This window comes from Heterocephalus glaber, unplaced genomic scaffold (genome assembly GCF_053883595.1).
Source record: "Heterocephalus glaber isolate CG9 unplaced genomic scaffold, H.glaber_assembly_v1.0 deba00001460, whole genome shotgun sequence".
Taxonomy (NCBI): Eukaryota; Metazoa; Chordata; class Mammalia; order Rodentia; family Bathyergidae; genus Heterocephalus; species Heterocephalus glaber.
The window spans coordinates 13,731,127-13,741,225 of record NW_028258307.1 but is presented as its reverse complement, the minus strand read 5'-3'; the positions used below and the strand labels follow the sequence as shown (position 1 = coordinate 13,741,225).

Here is a 10,099-nt window from a genome sequence, read left to right as displayed (position 1 = left end):
AAGAAATATCATTTTGTAAAAGAATTTAAGAACATAGTGAGAAAAGTGCAAAATCCATACTAAATTAACCAGCAAACCCTAAAGATAATCTCAGTGAAAAAAAAATTGAGTACACCTTATTTACAAACATAACATGGACCATTTTGAATCGAACTATTAGGAAAAGTAATCCAGCAATACAGAAGTACATAAGCTTGGATTAGTTGAGTTATGGCAGAACAGAATGTTCATTAGGCTCACATGGAGGCACATGGCTGTAGGTCCAGCTACTTGGGCAATTGAATGAGGGAAAAGGATAAGTTCAAAGGCAGCTTGGGAAAATTATTCAAATACAAATTATTCATTTAAAAAAGGGTCTGTTGATATATCAGAGGCAGAATTCCCTAGAATGCAATACCCAGTTCCCAAAAAATATTTATTTACTGTAAGAAAAATCTATTTAAATGACTATAGGGACTTTAAAGAATAATCACAGTTCTTGCAAGACAAGATAGAAGGCATTTAAAAACCCAATATTATACTAATGGAGAGCACTAAAAACCTGAAAGAGAAACCAAAGGGGTTCTTTGGCAAAACTGATAATACATAAGCTAAATGGAACTTGAAATGAGGAAATGCAGACACTCCTGAGGCCTCTCACTGTTCTGATTCTTTATTCTATGGTAGTTCTAACCCATGCAATAAATAAAAATAATTGCAACTGTTAGAAGTAAAAGTGTCATTTTTGACCAATGTGGTAATTGCGTACATATGCAATTCAGTAACTCAAAACATAGTGCTGTTTCATACACATTTACAAGCGCTTTGCATTAGTCAGCCTAGAAGTGTTCGTGTAAAGAACAATGAGAGTGTCTCCAAAGGAGAAGACCTTTCTCATCCTTTCCCTGTGTGGAGACAGGGTGATGTACAACTGTTTCTCAGGACTTCCATTTCCTGGAGCCACACTTAAGGACAGCAGTGGACATCTGGAAAAACCCCGTTCTGAAGCTGCTGGATTTCAAACCTGGAATGCTCTGCACGAACTTGCTGCTTCCCTTGCTGAAGAGGTTGTGGAGACCTGTCTGCTCTTTACACAGGTGTCTGCTGTAGCAGTGAGCTCAGGGCACCTCCATTACGTTGCTGCTCTGATGGAAGATTGGGCTCCTGTTACTCTAAATCACTTGGATTCTGGTATGGCAAAAATTGGCCCTGGAATGGCAACTGGTAATTCTCTTGGTAATACTGAGGCTGTGACAGCTGCTGCAGATGGTATCCCCAATGGTTTGGCTGCTGTCCTTGAAATACTGAATATTGATAAGGGGGCCTTGTGTTCTTCTTGCTGCTGGCCAGTACCCTGCCCAGTAAAAGCATAATGGGAAAGAAAAGGCAGAGCATGCTGGCTTTGTCCTGCCTCAGACCTGGCACTTTCAAAATATTGCATAGATGTGTTAGGATAATAATAAATGAGTATGGTGTGTAGGTGGAAGAAGGTCCACTTGCTGGGGCACCTCGATACTCCAGGGGACATCTTGGCTCCCTGTTAATGCCTGTGATCAAAGAGTCACCTGAGCCAACATGTCCACTGTGAATCATCTGTGTTTCCAGTGAAGAGTAGCCAGCTTTATGTAGTAGGGTCTCCTGGTCATACAAGGATATCTGATTCATGGAAGAGTTGTCAGATTGTACGTGGCTATTTGGGGACCTCAGAGGCTGAGACCTTTTGACACAAAACCCATTTAATTTCCAGATAGCAAAGATTCTCTTTTTCTCTCTAGGTGGTAGTCTGTATCTTCTATCTTGGAACCAATTTTGAATGACGTACAAACGGCAGTGAAGTTGCTTGGCAAATTCTTCCTTCGTTGTGAAAGTAGGGTAAGGATTCTGTTCAAATGATTGTTTTGGCATCTATATTTCATCCTTTGTAAATTTGTGTCGAGGTCTTGATTTTAGTTTTCCACATTTACTTTCTTGTGCTTCATTATAATCATCTTTTTACCTGAAGATCCTTTGGAAGCTATGTCAAATATCCAGTGCACCTCCTCCAAGTAAAACTGCTCTCCAAGGTTACTCTGAGAACTGCTGTCCCAGGTGAGGTGAGTGTGGAAGTACAAACTGTGTGTTTTCTACCACTCTTTCTATTCATGTCCTACACTCCCTAAGCTTTGCTTCTACTAACTTGCCACACATGTTGAAGACCTCTCTCTGCCAGGCTCTATGCTTTTGGGGATGCTGCTCTCAGGAGCACAGGCCATGGACCTGCCATTTCCTCTGGTTATCTCCTCTTCCATCTCCAAGGTTCACTGGCCCTCTTCCTTCTTCTCCTCATAAGATACTTGTGAGTGTAGCTATCATGATATCTGTAATGTTACATGTCATAGTAAAATAACAGAAAGAGTATGATTGCAAAATTTTTAAATAATAAAAAAGTATAAAGAAAGTTTCTTCCTTACTCTCCCTAGCTCCATTCCTTCTCTAAAGGTAACCACTCTTAAAGTATAGTTTCTAGACTTTTTTTTGCCTACATTTACAAATATACAAATAAATAATGGGATCTATCTAACAATACAGTATGGCAGCTTTTCCTATTTCCTATCTCACAGACATCTGTGCATAACAGGGGTTAAAAATCTACCAGATTCTTTTTAGAAGTTGGCTTTTCCTTAAGGAGAGATCAAGGAAAGAGGCTGACTTTCATGTCTCCCGGATTCTTCAAAAATAAATTGGAGACTCTTCGTTTAATGCAGCAACTTAATTTTATGTCCTTAAATATAATATCTACAATGATTTTCTGAAAAACTTTAGTAACTTGGCATTTTTATATTATCTTTGTATTCATTTATTTATGTTAACACACATCTCATTTTAATTCATGATTTTGGTTAATTGAGACCATTCACATTGATGGTTATAACTGGTATGTGCTGACTTATCCTTGTCATATTATTTTACTATTGTTGGTTCCTTTTCTTTCCCTTCTGTTTAATTGCTTGCCTTTCCTGGTGGATTTATTCTGTTCAGTTGCTTGGGGTTGTTGCCTTCATTATCTTTTTCTAGAATATCCTTCAGAAATTTTTGGAGTGCTGGTTTGATAGACATGAATTTCTTCAGGTGTGTGTTCTTTATCATGTAAGTATTGTATTTCTCCATCAATTTTGAAAGTAATTTTTTAGGGTATGTCTGTCTGAGTTGGAGGTTGTTTTCTTTTAGGGCTTGAAATACTTCACTTCATGCTCTCTTTGATTTAAGGGTTTGTGTTGAGAAGTCTGCTGTGATTCTGGTGGATTTTCCATTATAGGTGATTTATTTCTTTTCTTTAACAGCTTTTAATATTCTGTTCTTGTGTTGAATTTCTGGAATATTGACTATTATATGCCTTGGTGTAGTATTTTGCAATCATGACTATTTGGAGTTCTATATGCCTCAGTTATCTGTATTTCAAGTTTCTTTTTCATGCTGGGAAAGTTTTCTGCTATTATTTCTGTGAACAGGGATTTTGTGCCCTTCGTACTATCTTGGATTCTTCTTTAATTTCAATTAATCTCATATTAGTCTTCTTCGCATCATCTAACAGCTTCTGGATTGATTTTGTGTGGTCCTTTGCTATTTTTAAGAGATCTTTCATTTGATGATTGCCAACCACAACTCTGTCTTCTAGATTTGATATTTTATCTTCACACTGGTTGGCTCTGCAGCGTATACTTGTAGTAGAACTTTTTTTTTTTTTTTTGGTACCAGGGATAGAACTTGGGACCTTGGGCTTATGAGGCAGGCACAGGAACCACTGAGCTAAATCCCCAGCCCTGCAGTAGAACTTTTAATCTCTTAGATTTCTGTTTGAGTCTGTTTTATGGAATCCAGTTCTCCGGGAATTCATGGTTTCCATGTCTTTCCTAAGCTCCTCTATTTTAAAAAATTTGTATCTGTTCTAGATTTACTAATTATTTCTTTCATTATGATTGTCATTTCTTTAATTATCTCTGTCCTGTTTTTGTCAAGAGACTTATTGATCTGTTTTGTTATTTCCACTGCCACCATTGCATAAAATTCAGATGGGAGAGTTTTGATTTCTTCCATCTCAGTGCCCCCTTGATTTGCCTTGGGTGAGTTGGGGATTATGGGTTGTGTCTTGCTTCTGTGTTTTCTCATTTTCTATTTTTTTATTTTGTTAATTTGTTTTCTGCATTCAAGCTTGTAAATTTCTTATTGTAGGTAGCTTTATTACTAGTATTGAGACTTCTTTAGGAAATGACTACTTTTCAGATATGTCTTCTAGGCATAGCTGGCTTTTGGCTTTTGAGTCTGTCCCAAGATCTTGCCTCTTCAATTTATTAGGGATGAGAGTTTGCTCCCTATTTAGCCTCACACCCAGTTCTTTGGTACTGGACTATAGAACTGTTTATGACCTTCAGACAATCTAGGTATTGGCATACAAGGAAGATCAATTGATCACAACAACTATTTCACTTTGGCTTAAGTAATACCGTCAGTAATAACAATAGCATCAAGCGCAGTCTAGAAAACAACAAGCTGTGATAAATAATAAGTGGCCACCTTTAACCATAGATACAAGTTTTATTGTTATATAACAAAACCTAAGACAAATTAGAAAATTATACATAGTAAATATTCACTTAATAAAATGATTTTATCCTAAGGGGAGAAAATTTAAAAAAGATAAGAGGAAAAAAAATCCAGAAATAAAAGAAGAGAAAGAGATAAGAAGCAAGGCTGAAGAACAAAGGAAGATTACCTAAGCCTTGGGAAACTGGTGAAGAAGACAAGAGGGAAAGAAAGAAGGAAAAAACAAAAAACAAGAACTAAACAAAACAAAATGAAAAAGCTAAAAATAATGTTCACACTTACGACAAAACACAAAACAAATGAAAAAACCCTCCAAGAACAAAGGAAAAAAATAAAAAGAAATTTCTCTGTGATTTCAAGCCTCTCGTTATCTTCTGAGGTCTACACTTTTGTGGTAGTATCTAATTCAGGGCATGACTCTGCTATTGCTGGGAGACAAAGGGAGCAGTTAGAGTCTAGATCCATGCTGGATGATCCCTGAAGTAGGATTAGGACAGGGTGCCAATTCTGGTACTTTCAGATCCACAGTTCAGGCTGATCTTTGCCTCTAGTTCTGGGGTTTGGGCCTGAGTTGTTCAGTCTACAGCACTCAGGGTGTCTCTTGTCAGCCCGATCATAGATCCCCGACCCTGGATCTCTCATGCAGTTGTCCCTTGCCCAGACTCTGTGGGATTTGAACACTGGGAGTTCTGAGATGAAGCCAACCCACTGCTGGTCTGAGTCCTGGGTTCAGTGGGCCCCTCCCTAAAATGGCATCTGACCAAGCACCTTCTCCAAAGCACACAGCAGTTGCTTGGACTGGAGTCACTCAGCAGCTATTGTAGCGCACAGCATCCACTGCTCTGCTCCACTGGCATGTTTCTCCCTTGAGGCCTCTGGAGTCACCAGCCCTCAGTGTGTCTCTAGATTTGAGCCTCCTCTCTTAAGCTATGAGCCAGGAGCCCGGGAGAAAGTGCAGATTGTCCCCTTCTTTTTCTGCATTGAGGTCTGTCTCTTCACTTACTCTGTGGCTTCCAATTTATCCTTCAGATCCTTCCTGGGTCCCAGGGATCCATCTCCCTCCTTCTTTTCCTCCCTCAGTTGTTGTTTTCCAAGTATGGATTTTGAATCATGGAGAGGTTAATTTGTTGCTGTTTACTGCTCTGCCCTCTTCGCGGGGAAGTCCTTAATGCATGATTTTTGTCCTTAGCCCCTGGGCTACCACCTTTAGGATCTGTTCCTTAATTTGTTACATCTGAATGAAACATTAGCATTGTTCAACAATGTCAGTACATTTAATTATCAGAGTGACTCTGGGAGATAAGCAGAAAATCATCTCTATTCTACAAAAGTATAGAAAGTTGCCTAATGACAACTGAGTATTCTTTCACACAATGCAGACGGTGCCTGTGCCCTTTACTGTCTATTGCTTGTTTGGCACTCATTGTCATGATGTCTTCTGAATCCCTGTATCTTCATACTTTGACATTAACAAATCCTATTCCATTTAGTTTTCTTTGGATAATTTAATTCATACCAATATGTTCACATGAATTGTGACTTATTATCTATGCCCCTCACAGCATTGTTGTTGTGGGAATTGGTGAATTATCCTAAATAAATGAGAGCCATGGTAAGACTTGTTGGGGAAGATAATTTTAATTGTAATTGGAATAGAATTTGGTGTATTCTAAACAATTTGGTATAGAAGATCCTTTTTTTTGGTACCAGGGATCGAACTTGGGACCTTGCACCTGTGAGGCCAGTGGCAGAACTAATGAGCTAAATCTCCAGCCCTAGAAGGTCCTTGTAACCTACATCTTTGAATAGTGTTACACATTGTGTATGTTAGGACACAATTAGCTCTACCTTATATATTTTTCTTTCTTTTAAAAATGCTTTATGCTTTAAATTTTCATACTTTTTTTCTGATCCATTCCAGTCAATTTTTCAAATAACCCTGAAAAGAAATTCAGACTTGCTTAGGTTCTTTGAAAGATTTTTTTTCAGAGTAGCTTGGAAAGTTTTTTTAGCTGTGGCATTTATCTTTCAAAATAACCCTTCAGGAAAATGACCAAGATATTTTTAGAATGTAGACCCTGGAGACTTTTGACTATGCATCTGCCACCTCACTCTAGAGATCACATTTTAATTCAGTGAGTCCGAGACTTTTATTGCTAAAATGGTGATTGAAAAAATTAATAGCTATTTCCTTAGGGGTCTTTTAGTTCTTTAGGGGCCATTTATTGTTTCAATGAGAAATTCTCCTCTAGTACACACTATTACTTAAGAACAATGGGGACCCAAAGAGGAATAAAACTTGCTCCTTGCAAAGGGTTTTGCTTCCTTACATCTGTAAGAAAATATGATTTTTTTCCTACAAGGATATTAGCACTGAAATCTCTAATGTTTATTCAGAGATACGACTATTTTTGAACAAAGTACCACATCGCATTTTTATCAGCCTGTTTTTTCATCCCTGTGTTGTTTTTAAATATGTGCAGAAAGGTGGCTGGTGACTCTGCAAGAAGCTGTGCAGCGCCCCCGTGGGTGTGAAGGAAGGGCAATAATGTCTGTCCTGTGAGCAAGGGGAGGACTATGGGTGACAGAGAGGCCTCAGCAGCTAATTAATGCATCACAGGAAACCAGAAAACAGCTCCTCTGGCTTTCTGTAAATGAGATTTAATGAACTTTAGAAAACAAACAAAAAAGAGAATCTTAGAATTCGTTAGAGATAGATCTTCTAGTTTCGCCTGGAATCTGAGTGTGTGAACAAAACCCTCCTTAATTTGGCTTATAATGATAACATTATTAACAATAGCAGGGACGATCATTTAAAGAATATCTAGACTCTGTGCTCCATGCTGCATACTGATCTTATTCAGGCCTTCACAGAACTTTTTTTGTTTTTGGTACTGGGGATTGAACCCAGGGCTGTTGTACTGAGATATATCTCTAGCCTCCTTTTTAAATTTTGTTTTTGAGCTGGGTATGGTGGTGTACATTTGTAATTTCAGCACCAAGGAGGCTGGGGCAGGAGGAGGATTGTTGTAAGTTCAAGGGCAGCCTGAGCTACATAGTGAGTTCAAGGCCAGCCTGAACTACATAGTGAGACCCTGTCTCAAAACAAAACAAAAAATGTGTCTTTTGAGACAGGGTCTGGCTAAGTTACTCAGGCTGGGCTGGAACTTGCAACCTTCTTGCCTCAGCCTCCCAGAGCACTGGGATTACAGGTGTGTGCCACCATTCCCAGCTTTCATGTGGTGTTTGGGGCAGGCACTACAGCTCCCACTTCACAGATGTGGACATTCAGTCTCAAAGTATTAACCTCCTTCTCAAGGATGAGAGCTGGGAAGTTCAAGAATGGGAGCCACACCAGCTAGGCTCTGCGCCCTACAAACTACAAAACTCTTTGGCTTTGACAAACCCATGGGAAGAGTTACAATGCTGTGAATGTGAGTGAGAGTAATGGAAAACTGGAGAAGCAGGGGCAGGGTCCTGCCTGGCCTACTGGTAGCATCAGTGTCCTGATCATAAAATACAAAATCTTTGCTATTTAATTTGGTTTTATTTGTGCTAATGATCATTTAGTCAAGCAAATTCAATGGCCACCACTGTGTGAGCCCCAACTGAATATTACGTGCCCTTGCAATGGAAATAAAGGATTCTTGTTTGACCTTTGGAAAAATTGTATTGAGACAGTGACCTTGGGGAGACTGAAGAGGATAAACAGATGTAGGCAGATGAGTTTTTCTTCACATTTATGTTGTTGATGATTTGAGTGTTCTAAAATTGATTAGCATTGTATAAAACAAAACAAACATGTGGCAGTTTTTCAGTTAATTTCACCACCACAAGCACATTCACTGAAAAATATAGATCACAAAGGTTATTTTTTGATCTGATTTATTCCACGTGACTGAATCATCTTCTCTTGCGCACTCTCCCCGGCTTCCAGCCCATCATTTTCACCATGTTTATTTGACATGATGGAAAGGAGACTAACTGACAGTGGGAGCCATGAGCTGTGGTCTCAGCGCTGCACACTAGCTGTGCCACCTTAAGGAAGGATGCAAAGTTGGCTGCAGAGTCATCATCCTCTGCATTCACAACCTTTGGTGACGCTGGACTGGACCACATGATTCGTGTTGACCAATGTGCTATAGCAAATGTGACACAAACTGAGACCTGAAAACAGCTTCTCCTTTGGTTTGTTCCCTGGCTGCTCTTAGAACTTGGGACCACATGAAGAAGTCTCGCTGACTGGCAGGATGATGAGATACATGTGGGCCAGTTGCCTGTCACCTTGACCAGGAATTTGAGTGAGGCCATGCTAGATCAGCCAGCTTCTAGCTGCTTCCCAGCCAATCCGGGCAGAATTCAATGAGGCCAGACCAAAGGAAATCACCTACCTCATTCACAGCATCACAACAAGATAAATAGTTGCTTCCTTAAGCCACTGAGGTTTGAGGTGGGCTGTTTCATGCAGAAGATAATTGGCACAGAGCCTAATATTTTCCTCTGGTACTGGGGATTGAATCCAAGGCTTTCACATTGAGCTATAGTCCAGCCTTTAAAAAATTTTAAATTTTGAGATGTAGTCTCATTAAGTTGCCCAGGCTGGGCTTGAATTTGTAATCCTCGTGCCTTAGCCTCCCACAGTGCTGGGATTACAGGAGTGTGCTATTATGCCTGGCTCAGAGTCTAATTATTAAAATAGTAAGCAACTTATCCACTCCCTCCTTTATGGCACTGTGGACAAAGGTCCACGAAAGAAGGAAGCCACTGTGTGGCTGGCAGGATCCCTAAAGAAATGTGCCCAGCACATACTCCTGTCACTGTGTTGGGCACTGAGGAAGTGAGTGGACAGTAAACTATACACTTGTAAGGTAGCAGGAGATGCGTGTAAAACAGCCAAATAGTCAAACACCTCTCAAGTATGGTGTTTCATTTTTTCTTTAATTAAAAATTTTAATCTATCAGGGGTGTCAGAGAGAAGTGGAAAGAACAAGATGAAGCAGGTATGGCAGTCAGAATCCCCTGGGCCAATGACAACTGGGAGACAAGACCAGGTTTCCGAGATGGGCTTGTCCCAGCCTGGGCTGCAACCAGTGTTGTCTGGATTCCCTCACTGTAATCAGAAAGATATTGCCGGTTGCCTTCTTTCTCTTTAACATTAAACATTGCTCAGTTATTTGATTTTCATATTTTTATTTTAATATGCAGTGTATCTGGATTCTACCTGAATATCATTTCCTGTAGAAATGATCAGAGTCCATAATGAAAACTATTTCAGAGTCAACTTTGGAACTATGGGAAAAGACCTTGAGTCTGTGGCAATACAGGAACTGCAAGGTCATTAAGTGAGAAATATTCAAAATGGGGCAGTTATTTCTTCAGCTGGAAACACATCTGATCCAATTAGTTCTATTAAAAACAAGGTTATATATTTGGAGTCACATTTGTCTTGTAAATATTTTTTTCTGGCTGTACTGTGGGGTATAGCATGTATAGACCCAAGAGCACAAGACAAAGGTTTATGCTTGTTTATTTATTTATA

The 10,099-nt window shown here is 39.4% G+C and overlaps 1 pseudogene; it reads right to left on the bottom strand.

The window, feature by feature from the left end:
• Positions 1-945: 945 nt before the first annotated feature.
• LOC147826907 (cytoplasmic polyadenylated homeobox-like protein 2) lies at positions 946-8,679 on the bottom strand (annotated as a pseudogene).
• Between the last annotated feature and the right edge of the window lie 1,420 nt (positions 8,680-10,099).